At 43.7% G+C, this 26,670-nt stretch overlaps 2 pseudogenes across 2 annotated transcripts; both read right to left on the bottom strand.

The window, feature by feature from the left end:
• Window positions 1-3,135: 3,135 nt before the first annotated feature.
• On the bottom strand, window positions 3,136-3,681 carry LOC308439397 (large ribosomal subunit protein uL6-like; annotated as a pseudogene). Its single transcript has one exon. The product of its transcript is annotated as a large ribosomal subunit protein uL6-like (transcript).
• A 4,048-nt stretch (window positions 3,682-7,729) lies between these two features.
• On the bottom strand, window positions 7,730-8,182 carry LOC308427302 (acyl carrier protein, mitochondrial-like; annotated as a pseudogene). The gene has a single exon. The product of its transcript is annotated as an acyl carrier protein, mitochondrial-like (transcript).
• Between the last annotated feature and the right edge of the window lie 18,488 nt (window positions 8,183-26,670).

Consider the following 26,670-nt stretch of genomic DNA (forward strand, 5'->3'; position numbering starts at 1 on the left):
ATTTGAATTAATGCCCTCTCTTGGCCTCCTTGGGCAGTAGGAATGCATATAATACACAGATAAACATGCAGGCTAAATACCCATACACATAAGATACTTGTTTTTTAAAGAAGGGTAGGATTATGGGAACCTATGCTTTCTCTTTATTTCCTAGCCATAAGGCAATTGGCATTACTCTACAGTGTCCCCTTACCACTGTGGCAAAATTAAGGGGGGCAAGCAACTATGGGTCGAAGGCTCCAAGTCTATGAGCTCAAGGGAACCCCTCTCCTTCACTCCTTTTGAGACAGGATCTCGCTATGTAGTAGTCTGAGCCAGCCTTAAACTCTGCTCCTGCTTTTACCCAGGAATGTACCGGCATTCATCACCCCTCATTCTAAGCACATTATCCTATGCATTTCCAGTCAAGGAAAGCTGATGTGGGAACACATCCAGCTCTCAATTCACCTTGGTATACTTCATTCTCTCTTCCCAGAATACACTACATATCTTCTTCCCACGTACTCCTCAGCTCTCTCTGTGTGTGTGTGTGTGTGTATACACATATTCAAGAATATGTTTATGTGTTTTTATTATGTTTGTGTGCACATGCCTGGGGTCAAAAGTTAGGGGTCTTCTTTATTAAGTCCCCACCTTAGTGTTTGAAATAGGGTTTATCAGACTCTGCTGGCTAGTTAGTTCCTTTCTCCATCTCCCCAGCATGAGGATTACCAGCATGAGCCACCGCACACCACCTTTTTAAAAAATGTGGCTGCTGGGAATTTGAACTCAGGTCCTCCTACTTTCATGCCAAGCACTTTTACCAACTGCCCTTATGTCCCAATTCCCTGCTTAGTTTCAAATGGCATCTAGGTTTCATCTTTCTAAGAAAACTTCCTCTGTTCTAATGCCTTATGCTCACACTCTTTCCACACTTGGTATCATAGAAGCTGCCCAGGGATTCAAATTATTTCAGGCTGGTCCTAACATTTTTTGCTTCAAGTTTAGCTACTGCTAACTTGCTATCTACTGTTTTCTCTAGTTCTACTTTTATCTCTACTACTGGCTTATATGTGCTTGTTTTCAGTGTTTGCACTGTGGTTTATAATATATACCTTACCACCATATGTCTTCAAACAGTGCCCGGCACCTGGCCCCAGATGTGAACCCCCTAGTTGTGTGCTTCTTCTAGCTCTAGATGTCCAACCCAGAGCCACATCTTATGCCCAGGTCTTTTGTAAACAAAGTCACTATTGCTTTAAACAACTCATTTAGAGATTCAAAAGGAACCAAACAGTTTACTCATCCACATAGCTTCCATTTCAGACCTCAGCATTTCTCTGGGTACAAATAATTTCTTCCTTGATTATAAAACTTACTTACCTCAGTGTATCCTTAAGGTGGTAATAAATCTGTCAGCTTTTGTTTGGCTTTATTTTTTTTTTTAATTTACCTCATTTTTCAAAGATGTTTTCACTGGCAATAGAATTTTAGGTTGATTACTTGGCTTCTCTCAAAGATGACATTCTATTGTCTCTTGATTTATATTAAGATGTGAAGTTACCAGTAATAATTTTATCTTCTTGTATGAAATGCTTTACTTTTCTGTTTTTATTACTATTTTCCAAAGATTCGTTTTATATGTGTACGAATGTTTTCCCTGCATGTATATCTGTGCACCACATAACTAACTGGTCCAGAGATGTGTCCACAAAGGGTAGAAGAGGGCATTGGGTCCCCAGGACCTGGGGTTACAGACAGTTGTGAGCAACCATGTGGTTGCTGAGAACTGAACCCAGATCCTCTGCAAGAGCAGCAAGTGCTCTTAACTGCTGAGCCATCTCTCCAGCCCTTCCCACAGTTTAATATGCTGTAATTTGGCATGTTCTACCATGCCCAGCCTCCAGCTCCCTTGATGAAGTTCCTTCTAGCAAGCACTATGTCTGTGAGCTATCAGACCTGGGTTCTGAATGCTGATCTCTGATTCCAACTCTGTTTGAACACCCCACCCCCTCAACCCACACTGCTCCACAGCATGGAAACAGATTCCAGATAGTGTGTGTTGGGGATCCACAGAGCAACCTCTTTTGTTCCTCTTTCTCAGGGATGGCTGTCACTATTGTCCCATACCCAGAGTCCCATTTTGCCCAGTTAGCTACTTCAGTTGGAGAGACTATTTATTTGTTTATCCTGGGGATTCAGCCTGGGGTCTGGAGAACATTCCAGACAATGCCTCATCACTGTCCTTCCTGCACTCCCATTCAGCTCCACTCCTAGCCGGTCTCCCCCTTGCAGCATTTGTCCTATTTTTCTGTTCTTATGTGCCTTTTAGTCTAAACTTCACTTGTTAGGACTGATTTGGTTTTTGTTTACCACGTTTACAGGCCTTTATTTTTGGACGATCTCATTTCAGAGTCCCCTGCATTTTAATATTTTCTTTTATATCTGTTATCTTTTCAAAAATACAAGCATTGTTTGCAGGTGGGAAATCTGTGTAGCAGGATTCTCCTAGCTTCTCTGGCTTTTCTTAACACTTTTATGGTAGCACATACTCATCCTCACAGCACTCAGAGGCAGAGGCAGCAAGATCATGAATTCAGCCATCCTGGGCTCCAGCAACAGTCAGGACAAATGACAGTTGTATGGAATTTGATCATAATTTTTATTTATTGGAACTGGGGCTAGAGCCCTGCACCTCTCACAAGCTAGGCAAATACTCTACCATCAACCCAGATACTCAGCTCTATAGCTCATTTTTAGATGGAATGAAATTTCCTACTCTCTGGGAAGAAAAAGAGGTCATCCTCTCTAGCCCCCATGCCCCAGTTCAAAAACAACAAGGCTATATAGCACCCCTTCTGTTGTTTTCATAAAACAATCTAAAAACATTCTAATTGTTTTTTGGTTTTGTTTTTTTTTTTTTTTAATTTTTTTTAGTGTGTGTTGGGTGGTTATGACACCTGGAGGTTATAGGCCAACTATTAGGAGGTTGTTTTCTGCTTCTGCTGTGTGAGTTCCTGGCTTCAAACTTGGGTAGTTAGGTTTGGTAGCAAGTGCCTCTACCCAGTGAGTCATTTTTCAATATAGAAATATTTTATTGTCCCTAAATTGTACTTGTGATCAGGATCTTGTTTCTGGAGCTAGGTAACTGAGGTCTCACTCGTCACCCTTCTCAGACACATGCATGCCATCCAAAAACTTTCTGATGTCCTTGTTTTTAACTGTTGTGGCTTGCTGAATCAGAGCCACTGAATTTGAAACAAGTTCAATATCATTTCCTTCAAGGATTAATTCATCAGTTTGGGCTTGAGAGACAGAACAAGCAACACCTGTCCTCATCCGAACCCTGCGGATGTTTTTCACTCAAGAAATTTTGGATTTCAACCAAAGACCCATTCTCCTGAATAACCTCATTGATAGGGAAGTGAGCATCCACAGACCTCATCTTGTAACGGAAGCCCAGGGTTAACACCCTTGATCATGTTCTGAACACGACTGCAGATGGTTCTGACAGTGGCCAGTTCTTTTCTGTTACCCTATCATTTGTCAACACGGAGCCTTTTTTTTTCTTTCCAAGAAGACTCAGCTCTATATTGATGTGATTGAAGTCTCTTCTCAGAGCTCCCCTGGGGCCCTTCACAATGACTGTGTGCCCCTTCAGAGTGATGTCAACATTTTCTGATTGCTGAGAATGGTCTTCATTCTCGAAGTAGATGGGGCAGAGAGAGGACAGTGAGTCATCTTATTAGCCTTGTGTTTATTTTTCATTGCCTGCTTGGGAGATGCGCATCTGTGTTCCCATCAAGATTCCTACAGGCATCTTCTCTTTCCCTAGATGCTGCTAGTCTCAGTGGTCATGGAAACTGCTTCTGGCCGTTTCTTCTCATCATAATCCCTGTTGTGAAGGGGCATTTTGATTGCTTATTTTGATAACTGATTTTGCTTCTTGCTGAGCATGGTGGCACATGCCTTTCTCCCAGCACTTTAGAGGGAGAAGCAGAGGGAGAGAGAGCTCTGTGAGTTTCAGGCCAGCCTGGGCTACACAGTGAGACCTTGTCACAAAAATTAATTAATTAGTAGTTAATTAATTAATTATAAAAATAGAATTTGCTTCTCCATCTGTTTGGTAGATGGGAAAGGTGAGGGAGATAGGTTAACAGAGAATTCAAACTTTCAACCCACAGCCTTTATCTCTGCATCTTCCAGATTGGCTCACCCTAACTTTATCTCTACCCAGAACATCTTGTCCCTTGCAGTTCCAACTGTCATGCTTCTGTCCCACTAGCCATTTACTTGAAATTTTACTTTGACACAGTGATAATGATATGAATGTGCATAAATACACCCTGACCTTCATGGAGTATGCAAGCTAGCCAGAAAAGCAGACACAACTCCATAAAAGAGCCACAAGGAAAGTATGAGGGGAAATCCAAAGAAGACATGGACTGTCCCACAGGATTTCTTCAGTACAGCTGTCATAGAGGAAACTGCATCTGTTGTTTCCAAGGCAAAGAAGGCTGAGGGGCTGCATATTAGTCAAAGGCAGTTTCTTATAGGGGATGAATAGAAGCATGGCTCACGAACCATCCAGGGCATGCTGTTAGAGCCAGTGCAACTTGGGGACATGAGCTGTCTGCATTGAGAGCAAGCCAAGCTGACCTCATTTTTTCTGTTTTCTTTTTTTCTGTTGCTATGGGTGCACACAGGGCCTCGTGTATGTGAGCCACGATTAAGTCGTGTCTCCTTTATCTTTTGTTAGTTTTGCTTCCTCCTAGAAACATTGGCGGGCCCCCGAGAGGAAGCTAGTGGTTTTTGCTGAGTGCAGACCCTTTATCTTCCTCCTTGAGCCTGACACATCACCTCAGATAACAGCTTTGAATTCTTATGCTGAGAGAGCCTGCAAAAAACTTACTGCATTCTTGACCTGTGACACTGACCCCAACTGTTCCTCATCCCACTCTTTGGATGGCACTCACATAACCATGCTTCCTTGTCTGGATAAAGGTCAAGGGCTGATGTGTTCTGCCCAGCTTTCTCCAAGCAGGTTTTCTGGGCAGAACTTTACAACAGAGCACCAATATACCAGTGTTGCTTGTATTTATCGAAAAGCTACTTTATTTTGATTGGCAAATACTATATTTAATCTATTCAATCGTTCGAGGGTTCTGTTGAAAAGTCAAAAACACAGAAGACATAATTGTCTTAAGGACTCCCATGCTTGTTTCAATATATACCACACCACATCCCAGGGCTCCGAAGCAAGCCTCACATCAACAGGCAGAAGAGAGAAAGGTGGCAGTTAAAGGTCTTTCCCTAGATCAGTTGCAGAGGGAGCCATGCTAAGGGTAAACACAACCTGGAAGAAGTGGATGGAGAAAGGATTGCCAGGTTCCCGTGCCCATGCTCACTCTCCCTCCTGGCCCAACTTCTACAACTTATGCCCGGGCCTTGGCAACTGCCAGGAGACCACACTGCTCCTGGCCCTGACTCCTCACCCAGATCCAGTGAGCCCCTTTGCAAGCCAGTCCCACCAGGTAAGATTAGAAACTTTCTCAAAGAAGCTGGACATGATAAAGCTAATCTCAGTGGTATCTCAGTCACAGGGTTCTCCTGCCAATCCAATTCATCTAGATGTCAGCACAATATGCTCAGTTCTTCTGGTTCCTACCACTTTCTCCCACCACCCTTTAATGGTTTCTGGGGATGGGTGGTAGTTGAAACTAGGCTATCAGACTGCAGTGAACCTAAGATGGCCCCTAGGTTCTAGCTCCTTTTTCTTTTTTCTGTTTTTAACCCCTAGGCAGTCTGAGATTAGACTTCTGGCCTTGGCCTTTGAAAAGGCCTCTCTTGTTTTCCTACCTCAGTTCTTCTCAAGCTGTATATGATGTCACTTTCAGATTTGGATGGTCAGCTTTGGCTTTGTAAAGTTAAGTCCTGTGTGTGTGCGTGCGTGCGTGTGTGTGTGTGTGTGTGTGTGTATGTGTGTGTGTGTGTGGCTTGTCTATGTGCACATGTATGTGCATGTGTACTTGCTTATGCAAGCTCAAGTAGAGGTCAGAAGCTGATAATTAAAATGTCTTCCTCAGTCTCTTCTCCGCCTTAATTTTTAAAGCAGGGTCTCTCGGTGAACCTACAGCTCACTGTTTCAGTCAGAACATCTGATTAGCAGACTCCAAGGGGCCCTCTGTCTATGCCCTTTAGCACCAGAGTTCGAGACATTCCTGACTTGTGTGTGGGTGCTGGGGATCTGAACTCAAGTCTTCATGTTTCTACTCTGTTCTGGTTTTATTCCTGCTGCTGTGATGGGTGCCCTGACAGAAACAAGTAAAGGGAGAAAGGGATTATTTTAGCGCACACCTCGTTATAGTCGTTCATTGTGGTGAGGCCACGGTGGTGGTGAAGCTCAGGACTCCGGGAAGCATCACGTCTGTAGTCAAGAAGCAGAGGGAGAAGCTACTCATGCCTGCTCCAATGCCCTTGCTTCCTTTCTACAGTCCAGGCACCAAACCAGGAAATGGTGCCAGACATTTTTAGGCTACAGTGTCTCAATTCAGTTACCACAATCAACACAATCCCCCCCCCCCCCCCACAGACAAGTGCAACTGTTCTAGTTTCATTCAATTGCTGTAGAAAATACCATGCTCAAAAGCACTTTAGTGAGGCTTTATTGTGGCTTCCAGGTGACAGTCTGACACTGTGGGAAGCCAGGACAGGAACTCAGGCAGGAACTTAAGCAGAAGCCATACAGAAGCACCATCTACTGGCTCACTCACCCCTAAACCTGCACATAGCCAGCTTTCTCATATATCCCAGGGCCCCTTGCTCAGAAAGGATGGTGCCATCCATAGACAGAAGGACCTCTGTATCAAATAAGAATCAAGGTAATCTCACACAGACACACCACAGACTAACCTGATAGAGATAATTACTTAAGTGAGACTCTTCAAGTGATTCCAGGTTGTGTCAAATCCACGGCTAATGCTAACGAGGTCACTGACAATCTAGACAGTTATCACCAGGCCTCCCTTCCACATTGTGTGAACATGACAAAACTACCACAGGCAGTCGGCGTTTAGCCACTGGGCAGTTTCTATGGCCCTACGTCATCCTAACAGAGTCTTCCACTGCCTCTGTACCAGCCAGCTTTTTACAACCGAGAGAAAATTCCTGAGGTGACTAAACAGAGGAAATACCACTTGGGCTCATGATTTTGGATTATTTCCTGTTACCTTGGAACTGAGGCAACAGAGCAAGCACATCATGGGCAAAGAATATGGTTAAAAATAATATGGAAATAAAAAGTTCACCTCATGGTGGCTGGGAAACCAAGAGAAGTAGGGGAAGCCAGGGGCCCAGGGCACTTCCAGGATGTACCCTGTATTGGCTAAAAGTACCCTATAGGACTAGGACAGATAGAACGTGAACGTGAGTGTGTATATGCATGCAGCTTATATAATAAGGTTCTGGTGACCTGACAAAGATTGTCCGCATGCTCAAAGCACCTAATACTGAAGGGCTCTCAGACCCAACAAGGCAAACATGGCTCTGTCAGACCTTACTTACCCTCCTCCCGTCTCCTCTACCTTGACAAACAGACTACATTTTTTTTTTTTTTTTGTAATAGATTTATTTTAAAGGGTAAAACGCTCAGACAACTTAAATACAAGCCGAACAGAACTGCTCTCAGTTGGCCACAATGCCACCATGTGTCCCTCTGGAGTCTCACAGTGAGGAGGAAGGCTCTGGTACTTTATTCATACACATCCTTATCTGCAATGTCATCTACAATATCTTGTGAACACATTAACTTCTCTGCATCTTTATCTGGAATTTCAAACCCAAATTCGTCTTTCATGGCCATAATAATTTCCACTTGGTCCAAACTGTCTAAGCCCAGGTCCTTCATAAAAAGAGTATTTACTGAGAGCTTTTCTGGGTCAATCCTATTAGGAGTGTCGAGACATATAGAACTTGGCCCTTCAATCCCTCTAACGTCAGTGGGGGTGCATCACTGTACTGGGGGCACAAATGTGTGACTGTTCCCAGTACCTGTGCAAGCGCCAAGGTGGGCTGCAGAGTCCTGGCTCTCCTCTGGATTCCCTCAGAGGAGAGAGTGGTGCAGAGCAATTGGACCAAGGCCAATGTGGGAAGCCAGGGCAGTGGCCCAAAGGCAGACACAGGCGCAAAGGACACCAGACACCATGGCTACACCAGCTCAGGATGCCCAGACCACATTCTTGACACTAGCCTCTAAGGTCCTTCACTCCTTCCTGAGGCTATCACGATCCAGCCATCAAAATATTGAAGTTCAGAAATCAAAAGACCTCCTTTGGTTTGCCTAATTAACATGCCCAATTAAAACGTAACACCTCATCGTAACACCAGGTTTCTCCCATTATAAATCTCCATTTTCCTGTGAACCACACCAGTCTCCTTTCTATCCAGAGACAGTCCTTTTATTGTCAATCTGGGACAAATACCCTTTCCCCTCTCTCTTGTCCTCCCCCACCCTTCTCCCTTCACCCGCATCCTTCACTCTTATCTTTGTCTCTTAGTCTCTGCCCTTTTTCCCTTTGAGGCAAATAAATCTCCTTTGTGCTAAGAACTTGGTCTTGGGGTGTCTTGTGTGGATTCTGGAACTTTCAGATAGCACAGCAATTCTATTCTGGAGCCAAAGGTCCCAGATTTCTGGCGAGTCACTGGAAGGCCGAAGGAGCCAGAGTCTGATGGTAACGGCAGTGGCTGCGGTAGGAACCACAGGCTGGAGTCCCAGACAAGAGGCAAAGGCAGGTGGCACTGACTTTTCCCTCAGACCTTGTATCCAGGCTGCTTACTACAAGTGTCACCCACAGTGACACAACTCTGGAAACTCCCTCAGAGACATGCCCAGAGCCAATACTCCTAAATATTCCAGATTCAGTAATGTTAAACAAGAGCCATGTGATCTAGGTCTGTCCTCCTACAAGTTTTACCTCATCAAGCTGGGGCTATGTCTTACAGAAGGGTCTGTGTGGGACATCCCAGACCCAAACTGTAGCACACTATCCTGGAAGTCTCCACAGCCCTACCTAGCCTGTCATTTTTTTTTTTTCTGTCTCTACCTCCTGTCCAGCTCCCTCAAGCACAGCCGAAAAGGGGGGGGGGGGTGGTAGGGACTCTTGCTAAGTGTTTTGTGAAATAGGGCATCACGTTGTTCTACCTTCTTGCTTTCAAGTTGTGTGACTTTGAGCAACTTACTCAACCTCTCTGGGGTTTTATTTCCTCACCTGTAAATTGCAAATGATCGTTGTACAATCATTACAAGGTTGAACAGAAATGAGCAGTGCGTGATACTGTCCTGGCTTGTCACTGTTGGTGACGTGACGGGATTGCAGAAGGAGTCCCACTCCCTAAGCAGAAGACACACCTCTGCCAGTCTCTCCTCTGGAGCTATGCCCAGCACAGAGGTCAAAGAACAGAAACACATCCATGCCACGCTGTATCTGAGCGCGTGGGAGGCATGAGTCACATGTTAGACACTCTCCAGACTATTAGGTTGAATCATAGAAAATTGTGAAATTCTGCAGAGAAAACCAGGTGGCCCCCCACTGTCATCCTTGAGCAAAGGAAATGGAGAGTACAGGGTTTTCAGTACCTCAACCCCCTGCACCCTGGACTCCTTTCTCTTGCTCTTGTTTCTTATGATGATTCATGACTCAGGTTAGAGCTTCTGAATCCATATCTGGCTTCTCAGACTTGGCAACTGCCTGCTTATCACTTGGGATCTCCATAAGGTGCAGGTTCTGATCCAGTGGTTCTGAGGAGTAGCCGGAAATTCTATCCTCGTAGCAAGCTTTTGGGGGCACTGTCCCTTGAAAAGGAAACTCCAGGATATTACAGCAGCTGTGACTCATTGCATCTCCAGAGAGCCCAGTGAATTCTTCCTCTTGAAACATTAGCATGTCAAGACAATTAAGAAAGTGGTTTCAGGGCCCAGCACCTGTCAAATTCCAGCCCTTTCCATCTCCATGGTTTTCAGATGCTACACTTTTTATCTGACCCCACTAAGCCCACAGATTCTTTCCTTTCTTTTCTTCCTTGCTGAGCATCTGTTCAGCCATATTTATTGATATCACCACGTGACAAATGCTACATAAGGAAAACTCAGTCTATGTGTTTCCTGATGTTGTCAATTTGAGAAGCCTTCCAGGGTGCATAGTATAATAAGTCCCCAAGGTGGTGACTTTGTTGGTTTGTTTTGCTTCAGTGTTTTTTGGTGCTGGCCTTTGAACCTAGGGTATTTTTAATGGCTCTACTACTAGGCCATACATTAGACCTTAGTGTGATGTTTAATGCTCTCTGGAAGCTGACATAAGCCATGGATAACTCACCCCATCTTTTCCAGCTCTCCTTCCTTAACTGCTGGCTGACCTGTCTACAAGCCGTGGCCCCCACCTCCCCCTCTGACTTATGCCTCCATTTGCCATTTACCATAACAAAACTGACATTCTCTCACCTCCTCCAGAAGTTTTTGGGAACTTGGGTGGGTTCCCCAGACCCCCTAGTTCTGGCAGTTTTATGTGGAAGTTCTCCATGCTTCTTCCTCTGTGTAGTCTTATGATTCCCAAGTATAAAAACTTGTCTCCATCACTCCCTCACCAGCCCATCTTTGCTGTTGCATTTTGCCCTAAGCACCGTATCACCTGATTGGAGCTCCTGCCTGCAGCTTTTCCCATCTGAGGGGACCATGGACTTGACCTGCATCCAAACCATTAGCTCTGGCTCCTCAGCAGCTGGCGAAGGGCTGGGCTAGAGGCTACTGAGGAATGAGAAATGTTTGGGGTGGATTTGCATCAGCTGTGGAATGTAATATTACAGTCCAGCTGTCGGCCAGAGTGGACGAGAACTGTAGCAGAGAGTTCTGAGGAGCGCTTCAGGAAGGCAAGTAGAGGCTCAGGGGACATTCCAACAGTGTCTACCAAGAGCCAAGCTCCTCTGAGAAACTGAGTTGTCAGGGATTTTAGGTCCCCTTCCACTACGGAAATCCCTCACCTTTGGGTGCAATGAGCTATACCACAAAGCCAAACTCTTTGCTGCTTTTAAAACCGGTTCTAGCTTGCTTCAGGAAGGTTTGCAGTGGCCAGATTTCCAAATCTAGTGACTGTTAAACCATTTTACTTTTATGTTAAAACCCATTCTCTCTCTCTCTCACTCTCTCTCTCTCTCTCTCTCTCTCTCTCTCTCTCTCTCTCTCTCTCTCTCTCTCTCTCTCTGTGTGTGTGTGTGTGTGTGTGTATACAGTACCCATGGAGTACCCAGAACTCTCTAGAGCTGAATTACTGGTTGTTGGGAAATTAGATTCTCTGTATGAGCCATCAACTCTGAGTATTTTTGCTTTGTGATGACTTTATAATTCTGATGCCTGAAATAATTACTTTTTAATTTTTCAATCTCTCCACATACACAACCCACCATTCACTTGGGTCCTTGATTCTTTATTCCCTTTGATCCTCAACCCTTTAGCTGTCCATGTCTGAGTGGAGTGGTGACACATTGGAAGACAGTTCTGATTTTGTCCAGGGTGATAACGTGATAAAAGCCAAGCTTCCTAAGCTCACAATCCAATTCCAAAATCTGAATCTTCTTGAGTGTCCCTAAGAGGAAATTTCTACACCAGAAAAGTTTGTTTCATGCCCAAAATGACTTTAAACATTCTTAAAACTTATCTTCAGCCCTTGTGTATAAGGTACATATGAATTTTATGAATAGACACACGTCTCCTACTTAGGATATTTCATTAACATATAGGCAAATGTTCTCAAATTAGAAGACATCTGAAATCCAAAACATGTCTGATCTCCCATGCATTTGGATAAAGGGTGCCTTTTATAACAGCTGAAACCCCATCCTTGGGACTTCAGCCTCACGACCTGCTACCTCTCAAAGACCCACCTCCTAAAGCCATCACTTTAGGAATTAAGATTTAAATGAATAGATTTCTCAGAGACACAGCAGTCTTTAACACTAGGATAGATGCCTTGCTGAGGATCTTCTGGTGAGACAGAAAGGCCAAACAACCAAAGCCAGAAACTGGAACTTGACACTAACTGGTTTAATCCACTTTCTAGGTCATACAGAATTGTCTTGGGTGGCAGCACAAAGCCAGCACATTCCAGAATATTCCACATTCATTTGCATAATGTCTTTGCTAACTCCCAGGGTGGCCAAGTAAAGGAAAGGTGAGCCCAGAGTGTGGAGCTCATGATGCACATTGTGTTGTGCAATGGGGAAGAAAAGTGACCCAAGGAGCGAATCAGGGTCAATGTCAGATGAACTTGCAGGCTGACAGGGTATGAAGACTGGCTTGGCCCTCTGTCCTGTCTCCATGTGTGACCAAGCAAAGCCTCTAGGATAGCCTCTAAATTACTGGACAGGACAAGAACGGGTTTGTAACTCCCCAGTCTGATCAGAATAAAAGCCAAGCTCAAGGCTGGAGTTAGGCATGCCTGCCTTGGGCAGCCCAGCCTGGGGTCTAGAAGTTAGGTGTGTCCAGGGCCCCAGTCTTTAGTAGCAGCTGAGGTCTTGGTGGTGGTGGTAGATGTCCTAATGTCACCAGCAGCTGCTACGCTCTTGCAATGTGGCACGAGTTAGGAGTGGAGTGATGTGTGTGTGTGACCTGTGTATTTCGCTCTTCCTCGCCATACTGACTGCACACCTGCTGCTCCCTGGACTACTCCCTCATTGGTGGAGACTTGAGTTTCAGTCTGGTTTCATTGTTTACCATGAGGAATTTTCTAAGGTTTCCCAAGCTCAGGTCGACTGCTAACAAAGGCTGTTTCACTTCCCTGGAAAGCTCCCTGTCACTTTCACTCTGAAGCCTCCTCTGCCTGGTTGGAGGGTTATCTAGATGTCACCCCCATGGCCTAGGAGTTGTCAGGGTACCGTCACTCCCCATGCTTAGCATGTCTTTTGTGGCTCCTTGTAGGACTGACACTCATCAGTTTCTCTCTGTTCATCCTTCTGGAGTTTGGTGAGTTTGTTTGTTTAATTATGAATTGATACTTTCACCAAACTAGAAATAAATTTGGGTCATTTAAAAAAAGATGTCTACCCCTCTTTATTTTAAGAGTGTGTATATTGGCTGGTGTCTCACAGTGAACTGAAGGTTTGTTCATTTACTAATGCCTCTTTTCTTCTTCCTGTGGCTCAGTTTCATAGTTTCTGTTGCCATGTCCTCAGATCAACTGGTTTTCTTCTTCTGTGTCTAGTTCTTTGTTAAGATGCCCCAGTAAGAGCCCATTTCAGTTACTGTTTTTATTTCATTTTATTTTCAAATGAGATATAACTCACATACCATTATTTTATACCCATTATTTCTCTACTCACTGTGTTTTACTTTAAATCCTGTGATGTTTACATTAGGTATCTTAACTAATTCCGGTCTTTTAAAAAGATCTAGTTTATTATCTTTAGTTACGTGTTTGTGTTGGGTCTGTGTGGGTCTGTGCATGGCTGTGTGTGCACCAATGAGGGTGTGTGCAGTGGGTAATGTACAGGTGGATGGGATTCACCCAGTGTGGGTTCTGGAGTCAACCTCGGGTCCTCTGCAAGAGCGGTATACTGTCTAACCACTGAACTATCTTTCCAGCAATAAAATTCTTGTATTTTAATAACATTTCCCCTCTATTATTTATGAATGTTTGTTACTGATCAAGTTGCCCTTCCTGGATTTCCCTGCTTCTTTGTATGTCTGGCATCTGCAGGTTCAATTGAAAGTTTCATTGTTGATTTTTCTGGGCTTTGTTCTTCCAGGCAGTACATTTACCTTGAGATTAGCTCAACCCTTCGCTGGCTTGTTGCTAAGTATGGTTATGGTAGATCTGTGCTGTCTTCCGCCCATGCTGCCTTACTTAGAGTGGTCCCCCTTCCACAGTTTTACCTTGCTTTCAGTTATCTGAAGCCAGTAATGCTCTAAAAGTATGGAATAGAAAATTGTAGAAATAAACAGGCCATATGCATTTGAAACAGTACATTGTCATAATTTATTAGTTATGCAGTTATGATTATTAATATCTTTCTTATTCAGTTAGAAATTAAACTTTATCTTGGCTATGTTTATATAAGTAGTGTAATATAGGGCTTGGTTCTAGCCTGGGTTTCAGGGACTCACAATCTTGGTGCATTTTCCTGCAGGTACAGAATAACCATAATACTCTGAACTTCCCAAGACTTCTACTGAATGCCCCGAGGTTCCCTTGAGAAAGCCCAGTGCGGTAGCCGGGAATGCTGACTTCTCGGGATTTTGCAAGCTTTGATTACCCTGCAGTGGCTCTTTTTCGTGATAGTTGTTCCTTGCGCAGCCTTGTAGAATTTCATCTGCACACAACAGCCTAGCATTCAGCCAATAGTTTCAAAATACTGCGCATATTTATGGAGCATTATGCTCATTCTAGAACCTCCATAGCTTCCCCTCAGGCATGGTTTCCCTTTGTAGTTCCTCAAGCCTGCTGCGTTCTGATTGGATGCCTATTCCCTGTCCCACAATAAGGGAAGGTTCCAGGCAGGAAGTAGGAGCGATTGTGGGCCCATCTTACTGTCTCTACTTATGTCCTGAAGACTGTAGTCATTTGGACTAAAGCAATTGTTTGAGGTGTTCTATCCAGTTTTTAATTGTTTGTGACAGAATGGCACTTTGTCACCAATGGCTTCTTATCCAATCTTCTTAATGAAACCTGTTATCCCCCCCTCCCCTTACATGGAAAGAAATAGCAATACACTGGTTCTTAATGAAGCCTGTCATCTGCCCCACCCCTTACATGGTAAGAAATGGCAGTACCCTGGTGTTGGAAAGGGTTTGAAATCCCATCCTTTGCAACAACATGGATAGACCTAGAGAAAACTGAGTGAAGGGAGCCAAGCACGAAGAAACAAAGCACATGTTCTCACTCCTATGTGGAAACCTAAAAGCAGCTGATCTGAAATAACCGAAAAGTAGACTAGCACTTCCCGGAGGCTAGTGGCCAGTCGGTGAGCCGAGGGTGAAGTAGCATGGTTCTACTGTGCCGCGGCGTGACTGCTACCGTGTACAACAGAAAATATTAGCAATGACTCACTCAGTCCAAGAGCCCAGAAGCCTTCGAACCCGAAAGACCACAGGTACAGAATCAGGTCCATGGCCCTGAGGAGCCACTGGTCTTGATTCCCAAGGCCAAAGTCTGATGTTCAAGAGCAGCATCAGGGAAAGACCACTGTGCTCAGAGTGGAAGGAGCAGAGGCAGAAGAACATTTCCCCCCTCCCCCACCCCTCTCATGCTGTTCTGTCTCATTTGGACCTCCAGCCCACTGGATGGCGCTGCCGCTATTGCAGAGGGTCTTCACTTCCTTCATCACAAGCTAACCTATTCTGGAAACACCTCTCAGATACACTCAGAAGCAGTACCTTACCAGATCTCCATGTGCTTAACACCCCAAATTAACTGTCACACATGTCCACCAGAGAGACACGCTGGGTGCCAGAACCTTGTGGGCAAGCTTTGAAAAGCTTTCTGTGTTTTGACTTGGAAGTGCGTGGGAGGAGATGCCACCCAGGAGAACTCACGAGGTCATGATCTAGGAAGTGGGATGCGGTAGATTATTGACCTCGTGAATTTATAACGGGAACCTGGAGGGAAGTGTGACACCTCATCAAGTACCAACCAGTGTGACATGATAGCAACACAATTGACATTTGCATCCTTGAGTCAGCTGGTGAACTCACACATGCAGAACTGTCAAGCACCACATAGGTTGCTTAAAAGGAATACTCTCTGGGGACTGAAGATGGAGCTCATGTTGCCTAGCGAACATGAAAGGTCTGGTCCTTAACATCGAATAAACAGAATTTACTGGTACATGTCTATAATCCCAGTGCTTGGGAGATGGAGGCAGGAGGATCAGAAGTTCAGTGTCACCCCACACTACTTACATAGTGAGTTCAAGCTTTAGATATATGAGAGTCTGTCAGATAGGGTTCCTCACCAAACCATCTGCCTGTAGTATTTACTGAGTGCTGGAAATAAGGCCAAAGCACAAAGCCAAGTGGGATCCCAGGTCTTATTCCTGTCAGCCTCTTTCTTTGTTTTCTAAATAATCTAATAAAACCAGTGTGTAAGTCTTTGAACTAGACATCATGTGAACAGAGGCAAGTAATTCTCCGTGCTGTGATATTTCTTCTTAACATTAAAACTTTCCCCATTTGCTCAGAAGTAGGTGCAATCTCCCATTTCACTCAGAGGTAATACCCATCTTAAAATAACTTCTATTTAAATACACATTGTGGGCCAGTAAGGTGGCTCAGTGGGTAAAGGTTCTTGCCACAAGTTTGCCCACTTGAGTGTGATCTCCAGAACCCATATGCTAGAAGAAGATAGCTGACTCTCACAAATTGTTCTCTGACCCCCACAAGTCCAATGCATGCATAGAATCCCCCTAATAACAAATGCATAAATAAAATAAAAAATGCTAGCCAGATGTGGTGGCACAGGTCTGTAAGCCTACATTCAGGAAGTACAGGAAGGAAGACTGAAAATTCAAAGCCTGCTAGGGATATATAACACAATACTCTCTACCTAAAAGCAAAGCAAAACAAAATGTAAGGCCCCTCCCACCAAGTGTGATGGCCTGTGCTCAATCCTCAGGGCCTACATGGGAGGAGAGAACTGACTCTGGAAAGGTCTTTTGACCTTACTCTCTTGCTTTGGCATATGGATATGTGCACACGTGCATGCACACACACATACACACACATGTGTGCGTGCACAAACACATACACAGACACACAGATACAGAGACAGACACAAATTTATATGTGAATTGCTATTTTTTTAAGACTGTTTTCTTGAACCACCACTCTAGCACAACTGTTAGTCTTATTTGTGTAATTCTACCTAATCCTCAATTAATTACATATCATACAGACTCATAATTCTGGATCATGACTCAGCTCCCCCAGCATTAGCTATCAATCTTCTATATTCAGTCAACAAACATCTCAAGCCATGAAAACAATGACTTGACTTGGTTGCTACAGACTTCAAGCGTCACATCCTTGTTTTGTACTTTTATCATTTATTTACTTACTCACTTACTCAGAAAACATTTTTGACAATAGGCACCGGGGTACAATATAAATAAGGCTCTGTTGGGAGTTGGTTTGGTACTGCTATGTATGCAAAGACTGGCCCCCAAGATCTGGTTGCCCTAAAAAGCAGATCCTCATGATCCAAATGATGTTTTGTAAACCCTTCTCACCAATTAAAAGCTATTGGACAGACTGATTGAGCAGTAATGATTTGGGCAAGACTCAAACAGCAAGTACTTGGGGTGTGCATCTGGGGAATTTAATTAGTATCGAGTATATAGAAAAATACACTATGGGTGGTTTGCCCAATAAGTGTGCTAAAACTGATTTTAAAAATTCATAGGACTCTACCTGGATTACTGCAGGGCTAGATGGGTCATATTAATAACTAACAGAGTTATTAAGTAACATTTAAAAACCATCTACAAGGCTCTGTTCCTACCCCTGACTTCACAAGTCCAGGCAATCAAGAGCATCTGAGGCTTTCCTTGCCTTTGTCCATCGCAGCATAAACTCTGTTTTTAATGCTCATTGTACAGATGGGGCCAGAGATGTGCACTTTGGCTGACTGAGTTACTTCCTTAAAGTTTTCAAAGCAGATTCATGGGTAGGCAAGATGACTCATGGGCAAAGGCATTAACCACCAAGTTTGTAGCCCGAGTGCCATCTCTGAGATCCATATGGTCAAAGGAGACAACTAACACCGAAAAGTTGTCTTCTTACCTCCCTGCCGCCACAGCGTGCACACACACACACACACACACACCAAATGCATGTGGAAAAAACTTGAAAGCAGAATCATGCCAAGACTGTCCATGTCATGAGGTAATCTCCACCCAACACATGCTTCTCCTTCCGGCCACGAAAGGTTCATCAGATAAAAATGTTCCTTTGAATGAGAAAAACAATTAAGCATTGAAAATGGGAGAACAACAACAACAACAAAAAAAAAAAAAAAAAATACAAGCTAAGAATAGGCCTGACCAGCCTGCTTCATAGATATTTTTAATGAGTGGATCTGGAGATAGAGTTTGTACTCTATTTTACCCTTTCCGCATGATACAGGGAAGCCAGTTTGATTGTCACTAGCCATACCATGTATTCTAGCTAAAACTCCATATTAATTATGAGGAAATATGACATACTTCAGGCCTATCACTAACCTTTCTTGGATTAAAAATAGCAAAAGAGGAGACCCACAAATCAAAAGAACAAAACACTTAGTCATTGTACACCTTCCTGTAACATCAACAGTTGCAGCTTTCCATGTTTGCTATCCCTACTGGTTGTGTGTGTGTGTGTGTGTGTGTGTGTGTGTGTGTGTGAGAGAGAGAGAGAGAGAGAGAGAGAGAGAGAGAGAGAGAGAGAGAGAGAGAGTGAGTTGATGAATTATTTGAAAGCAGATTACAGATATCTTAGCACTTGACCCCGAATATTCCAGCTGATCCCTCCTATGGGCAAAGGCATCATTTTACATAACCATAATGTCATTACTACAGGTATTCAACAAGTCACCTTGTATTTATCTGCCACCTCTGGTGATATGTGAGTCTTAGTACTACTGCCCTTCTCTCTGACTGTAACTGCCTAGGGGTCTTGGTTCAGGTTCATTTTCTCTTCTGATTAAAGAGGGCTTTCTAGATTGAGAGAACACCTCTGCAATTTACCACTTATGAATCTAAATCCTGTAATCCAGACACACACACACACACACACATACACACACACACACACCCCAAAAGCCCAAACATCTAAAAGAACAAGAGAGTGTTGGTTAAATGTTTTTGGTGCTGTAGAGCAGATCTCAGTTTCTTCATCTTGAACTGGTCAAATTAGACAAAGAAGAGTCGGCTGACTGGCTTACAGCGTCCAGAGTCAGGGCCTGGCTAGGATGTGTCAGAGCAGGTAGCCAGAGAAAGTCCATCCAAGGCAGGAAGAAGCCTGCCCAGAATGCCATCTTGTTTATGCATGGCTTCTTTCCCCATCTGCCTGCCTGCCAGAATGTTCTCTGCCTCCTATATTCCTGCGTGCACTGTCCTTTCCAGAAATGCCTGACTGTATGCCTTGTCAAGTTAGAGTTTTTGCCAATCACTTTCACCCACCAGCTCCAGGTGCTGGCAGAGACGGCTTTCCTTACCTCAGAGCTTTGCCCACTGTTACCCATCCCAATGGGCCAGGACCACTGTGAGGCTGCTGCCTCTTGACCAGGATCTGTGACTGTTCTGCAGTTGATAGTTGGTATCTGAAATGGTAAATGAAGCTGTAACTTTATGAACACATGTGTCTTTATGAACGTTACGAGGGGTCAAGGATTTTAGCAATGTGCAGAAGTTTGGATTTTATTCACACAGGCATCAGATGGACAAGTGTGCCTCTGGTTCTCAGTAATGAGTTAGGGAAATGCTTTGGATAGATGAAGCCAGAAAGGTGAAGGTGATCATGGCATAGACAACAGCTACCTCTTCTTCCATCTCACCTGGAGGGCAGATTCCTTAAGTTCCAGAGACCATCTTCCAGATCTGCTAGGAAGTGCACAGTAAACACAGACCTGGTAAGAGGCCAGTAGGGATTTGTGACACAGACACATTAGCCCTGATTCCATCCTGGTCTGGGGAGTCTTTCTTTTCTCATGGGTTTCAAAGAATAAAGTGTATTCTTTGTAATAAATAAAGAGGACTCATTCTTGCTCCCCCACAAAATAAGTGAGAGAGAAGGAAAAAGAGTGTGAATAAAAATAGAAATGAGCTCAGCGCTCTCACAAGTAAGGTTCTCAGTGGATCTGGACCTTCCGTGAGTGGAAAGAGCTCATTTGCAATGGAATCCCACGGACAGGCTTCTGGGCTTTCGGTTTTTGCCACATTAACACCCTAACAAAGGGCTGTGGCATCATTGCTAAGGCAGGAAATGAGGGAGTGAGTAGACATTGGCTGCATTCCCCCTTCCTCTGAGTTCAGACAGACAGTCCTGGAGGCTGGGTACTGGTTGCCTAGGAAACAGCTTGGCTGTGAAATTAGAAAAAGTGCTGTTTACCGGGCTTTTCTTGTTTTGTTTTGTTTTGCTTTACTTTTTATTCTTCCTTTCTGATATTGTGTGATGCTGGGGGTGGGGAGGAGCATTCTTTTAAGGCTTCTGAGCCATTTTTTTTTCACACATAAGGAAATAAGGTCATATTCTTTGTCTCTTCCTCTCCCACCCTTCCCCTTTTCCTTATTCCACTGTGTGTGTGTGTGTGCGTGTGTGTGTAGCATCATAGCTGTTACTGAACCTAGCAGATGCTTGGCATGGCTTTTCTGTCTTGTCTCCTACCCACACCATCAGCTTGCTGCACTTAAATAAACACCAACTGAATAATCAGGATAAAGATGTAACAAGGAAAATAGGTCTGGCAGTAAGAACTTAACTCCATTTTTATAACTTTCATGGTAGTAAAATCTTAAGTTTCATGATGCAGTGCTAGAATATTAGTCTTTTGGAAATGGAAACATCATAAGAGATGCAAATGCTTCTAACTCACCACTTCTGGAAAATACAGTTATTGTTTTCTGTTTGAATAAGCATAGTTGCATCGTATGTGTGTGTGTGTGTGTGTGTGTGTGTGTGAGTGTGATGACATTTCTCATTAGATTCCTCATTTCTCTCTACTTGTGTTTGGACCCAAGTGAAATGGATGTGGAGTCAAGAAGCAGCAGGAGCCCCCTGTCTGTAGAACAGCAATGAGCCTTTAATTCCAGTGCGCTAACTGGAGAATCCACACTCCAGATCCAGACAGTGCTGGATTACCTCTACCTCTCCCTAATTTACCTGTCAGCCAGCACTCAGAAGGAGAAGCTCTTAATCAACATGCACTACAGGAGACTTGAAAAACTACAAGTCTCATATAACTAGCAAAGCAGATGTTGTGTAGACTGCCAGACTTCCGCTTCCGGTCTATGAGGCTTTCATTTCCCCAGATGATGGTAGGTGGGGCTATCTGCCTGTTCCTGAAGAATTGTCTTCAGACAAAGAAAAGATGGCTGGCCTTTATGGCCTCCCCAAATTAATGGTCTTGATGGTCAAGACTAATTGGAGGAAGGGAAGTATGGGGAATACAGGCCTCAACTGGGGGCATCTATGGAGTTTCCTAGGATAGCTGTTGCCATAATGGGGTGCACAATTCAGCTCTTGGTTTCCTCAGTCCTATTTCTTCTAGTTTGCACCATGCTTTGTCTCTCTTTCCAAGGAACTAGCTTGAGAAAATTAATTCCAAAGAATTCCAAAGACTCTGCACTTAGATAGTAAGACGTGATAGACACCTACATGACAGTCGCCCACCCCTTTCATGGAGAACTGTATCTGAAAACCTGTTTCCAGTCATTTCCTTCATGTATTTCCATGATCATGTTTCATTCAGTCTTCTCCCAGCTCATCTCTCCAGAGTTCCTGTCCATCTGGTGTTGAACCTCTCAGACTATTCTTACTGCTCCTCTCCAGATTCTCACCCTCTTTTTTCTTACTCCACTTTCTACAAGAGTTGTCCGACTTTTCTTGCAGTTTCTCCATTGAGTTTGGTTTATGCTAATACATTTTACAGTTCCCAAGAACTTTTTTGAAAAAATTCTTTAGATTTTAGTTTTACTATTTTCTTCTAAGGCAGAGTCTCCCTCTGTAGCTTAGGCTATTTCAGAATTCATATATAGCTCAGACTTACCTTAAATTCATGGTAATCTTTCTGCCTCAGCTCTCTCAGAGTTAAGATTATAAGCATGAACCACCACACCTAGCCAATTTTCTACTCTCATTTCATGAACTCACTATTTGGTTTAAAGATACCCATGATACTTTAAACTGCTTTTCTTCTCCCTACATAATATTTGCATACCCCCTTTCTCTGTGTTTATTGGGACTCTTGTTATAGTAAGTAAGGTTTGGTTTCCTCTCTATTTTTTGAGATACACTTTTATTTTTGATTAAATATATGTGTGTGTTTGTATGTTAGTGTATGCATACAAGTGAAGGTCCCCAAGGAGCCAGAGGTTTCAGATCCCCTGAATCTAGAGTTACAGGCAGTTATGAGCTGGGTCCTGGAAACTAAACTCCAATATAAGAGCAATCAGTGCTTTTAACCTATGAGCCATCTCTCCAGTCCTATGTATTAAAAACATCTTTTATAATATTTTATTTTTTATGTGTATGTTTCTTGTCTTCATGCATGTATGTGCACCACATGAGTGCCTGGTACCCACAGAGGCCAGAAGAGGACATCAGATCCTTTGGAAGTAGAGTTCTAGTTGAAAGTCATCATGTAGCTGCCAATTGAGCTCCAGTCCTCTCAAAGAGCATAAATGTTAGCTGCTGCATCATTTCTCCAGTTCTTAGGAAAACTTTTAAAATTATATTTATTTATGGAGAGAGGTGCATGTGCCATGGTCACATGTTGAGGTCAGAGGACAATTTGCAGAAGTTGGTTCTCTTCTCCTCTCATGTGGGATCAGAGAGATTGAATTCAGGTGGTCAGGTTTGGTGGTAAAGGTACCTGTACTTGGGGAGCCATCTTGCTGAACCCAGGCCCATTCATATTTATAAGAGATAGACTAAAAAGATGACTGAAATCGCTGAGCATGTTGTGTCACAGTCACATCCTTTGTGGCTACTTACGGAGACTTTTAGTGCCCAGATGTCCTGTCAAACTTTGCGATGGCTCTATGTCCCCTAGCTCTGAGAATCTCCATACCATCATAACTCCCACCAATTATTTAAATATCTCTCTTCTTATCCTAATGGTTATTTTATTTCTGGTTTGAGCCCCCCCCTCCAGGATCTAGACAATTTAAAAGGTCTGCAAAAAGCAAAGCATAGGAAAAGGCTGCAACTTTCCCACCAAAGCCTTCAAGAGGACACAGCATAGAAAGTTCTGGGTTTGGAAGCACCTGAAAAGGCTAAGCTATAGTAGGTGGTGGGTGGCTTGCTAGTGTCTAGGACCATTGCTCGTGTCACCTTGTGAGTTCACTGGGATTTTCACTCTTCCCATGCTCTGCTTTGGAAAACGATAGGCAACCAAAACCACCAACATTACCAGAGAAGTAACGAACTCCCATGGTTAGTTCTTAGCAATTGTTAGGACAGGGTCCTGACTTCCTGAAGGATACATGTGAGTATGCTCCCAGAGATGACTGCTCTGTGCTCCCATAGACCTTTTTCATGGACCTGTGCATCAAGTATCCAGACTACAAACAGGAAACTTCATTGAATTGCTTCCTGTCTCTTAAATGCTCTCTTAAGAGACTGTCACTCCTTGAAAACCTCAAGTCTGGATTGTACAGTCTCACTGAGCTTTAGTATTTGTTTTTCTAGTTTTAATATAAAAAAAGCCACAGCTCTCATCTTGAAGGGAATAAGAGCGTATTCTGGATACATTTTGAGTGACCATGGCCCAGAAACAAAGAATTAGGTTTTCCTGAATTCCATGCTCCAACGTGGAAGCAATTTCATGAAGTTACTATAGTTTTACAGAATAAAGAAAAGTCATGAATCAAGGCAAGTTTGAAATACATTGGTGGGTATACCAGAAATATACATTAACATGGGGTTGGGGGAGCTCTATAGGCCCAAACTGCTATCTGATGACATTGTTGTAAGCTAGTGTTCTATTAAGATAATAGATTCTAAGAGGCTTTTATTATTACCACAAGATGTTAGTTAAGATACAGATCTGGGCAAAGAATGACTGTTTCAGAAAGCTAAAATAGGCCAAGATAAAGTAACCCATAGCATCTTACCTGTGAATTGTGCTGTGTTTCCAGGGACTCAGTTGCATCCAGTCTGCCTGAACAGCTCCAACTCAGAATCTGCTGACTACAAAGAACTTGGTTCCCTGTGTAGCTGATCTGATTTTACTTCAGACTTATCCTCACCCGTTTGCAACTCAGCTCCTCAATATGCACAATTTCTGTAAATAATTTCCAGTAAACAAACTTCACAACTGTTGCGTTCTGGATGCTTTCAGATTACTGAGACTAGAGAATTTCTTGATTGTAGTTGACTTTAACTGTAGGTCTGGATCTATATTTTGGTGGTAGCATCATGCCAATGAGGGCCTTAAACAAATTCTGTGCACATGGGTCCTGTCTAAGTGTGATGGCATAGTGTATAACATGATAGTCTCATTTCTGCTTATGAGAGAGAAAGTGGCAATAGGTAACTTTATAAGTCCAAGCACTGTGGGAGTTTGTATCATGCATAGTAAGGATGTGGGTGAATGTGATACAAAAATGTCTCCCTCCCCATTCATTTCCTGTTGGAAGTTCACAATAGAAACTGCATCCTAATAACAGCCAGCTCCTTCCTTCGTTGCATTGTTCCTTCTGAGGCTCTCTCTCCAATTCACCTATGTGTCCATGATTAGGACCAGAGGCCAGAATGTATGACAGATATAAACCTGTGTAGCTCGGTGAGATATTGGGTCTGTGTTAGGAGCCTCTAATCCCCAAGTTACAGAAATTTACCCTAGCCTGGAGTGATAGAAAGCAGCCGCCTCTGCAGTTCTGGGAGATCAGCTGTGCCCATTCCTCCTCCAGGCTCCTCCCAGCCCTGCATCTGTGTCATAATATGGCCGATGTACTGAGCATTTCCAAGACCCTCGGCTGCAGCAGCTGCTGCCGCCCCAATACATGGAGGCCAGCAGCTCGCTAGGTTCTCACCTGCTGTCTGACCAAGACCTTTCTGGGTGACAGATCGTAAGCACGATGTGACTGTCTTCATTTCAGTTTTGGGAGGTGATAAGCGATGAGCATGGCATCGACCCCACTGGCAGTTACCATGGCGACAGTGACTTGCAGCTGGAGAGGATCAATGTGTACTACAATGAAGCTGCTGGTAAGCATTGGGATGTCAGTCTTGCTTTCCACCCTGTGGCAGAGGAAGCAGCCTACCAGCATGCAGACAAGGAAATGCCTTTTGCATGCTCATTTTTTTTTAAAGCGTTTTGTAGTTCTGAGGACTTCTGCCTGCTTTGTGTCTCCATTTTCTTTTTCTTCCTTTGTCTCAATGCTGGGTTTCTGAAATGAGTCCTTTTGCTTCATCCACCTCCTTCCTGAAACCCAGTTTCAAGTCATCTCTTGTTCCCACAGGCAACAAATACGTACCTCGGGCCATCCTGGTGGACCTGGAGCCAGGTACCATGGACTCAGTGAGGTCGGGACCATTCGGCCAGATCTTCAGGCCAGACAACTTTGTGTTTGGTATGTGTCATGCTCCATGAGAGCTGGCCAGATGACTCATTCCCTTCCTAGCAGCCGTGGCCTTTACAGTTCTGTGTGCAGAATCCAGCTGAGCTTGTGTCCCACAGACCACAAGTCCTGGCCTAACCCATGCAGTTGACAAGGTCAGGTCTGTGGTCACTCTTGACATCTCAGAGGAGAGAGTGGGCCTGTAGAGACTGTGTAAGGCTTCTGTGAGGAGCAGCCTCTGGGGGCGGGGTGGGGTGGGGGTGGGAAGGATAAAAGCCTTCAAAGAAGGCATCACAGGCTGCAGGGGATTTCAAAGGACTGCTGATGCCAGGTAGCCACTTCAGTGACCAAGCTGTAGCCCAAATGCTTAGAGCTGTCTTCTAATTATACCTAATTAAGGGTATTTACAGAATGTGCCCTGTGCTTATTTCCCTAAGCAGCTCCTTTCTCTCAAGTTGATTGTTTGACACAGTCACAGATAACCCAGGATGACCCTCTTTTCTCTACGTATAGGCCTTATGAGACCTGAGCTACCACATTCATCTCCTTGGCTTAATTCTAAGATCACCCCCCCCGCCCCCGTGCCTCCTCTGAGTCTTGCAACGGTGATTTTAATTTTTTTCCAGTAAAATTGCATTTTTATTAGTTTCAGCTTGTCAATCCATTCAGGAAAGATTCCAGCCATTTCAGTTGACAGTTGCATAATTTGAAGCTTTGTATTAACTACAGAGAAAGCACAGTGAGGATTTGCTTTTATATCATTCTTTTTTTTTTCTCTTACAACTTTATTTCAAAAAGAGAGGGTGATTTTAATTTTTAAACCAATATATAAAAAGAACAGTTGAGGACAGTAACGAGGGTCATACCATACCCAACATACGTACACATTGTGTGATTCTTAAAACTGGCCTAAGCGTATTCATCTCACATATTTTCGGAGTGGTAAAATATCCGAATCCTCCCAGCTTCCCGACATGTACAGAACATTATTGTTTCTATAGCAACCGCACAGCAGGGCTTTTATTCCCCTCCACTGTAGCTTAGCAACTGCAATCAACATTTCCCCAACACTCTGGATCTCAGCCTTGTTGAGGGTCATTAAGCTGTGGAAATTTTACCTTTGGAAACAAAGTATACCTAAAAGGTTATCCAAGGTATCCCCAAAATAGTCTCACCTTGCCCTTCATAATCTGAATAACACAAGCTCGGATTCCTTTTTTTTTTTCTTTTTTAGATTTTATTTACTTATTTTATTAGCTGTCTTCAGACACACAAGAAGAGGATCTCAAATCCCATTACAGATGGCTGTGAGCCACCATGTGGTTACTGAGAATTGAACTCAGGACCTCTGGAAAAGCAGTCAGTGCTCTTAACCACTGAGCCATCTCT

The sequence above is a fragment of the Micromys minutus genome, assembly GCF_963924665.1.
Source record: "Micromys minutus genome assembly, chromosome: 1".
In the NCBI taxonomy this organism is placed as follows: Eukaryota; Metazoa; Chordata; class Mammalia; order Rodentia; family Muridae; genus Micromys; species Micromys minutus.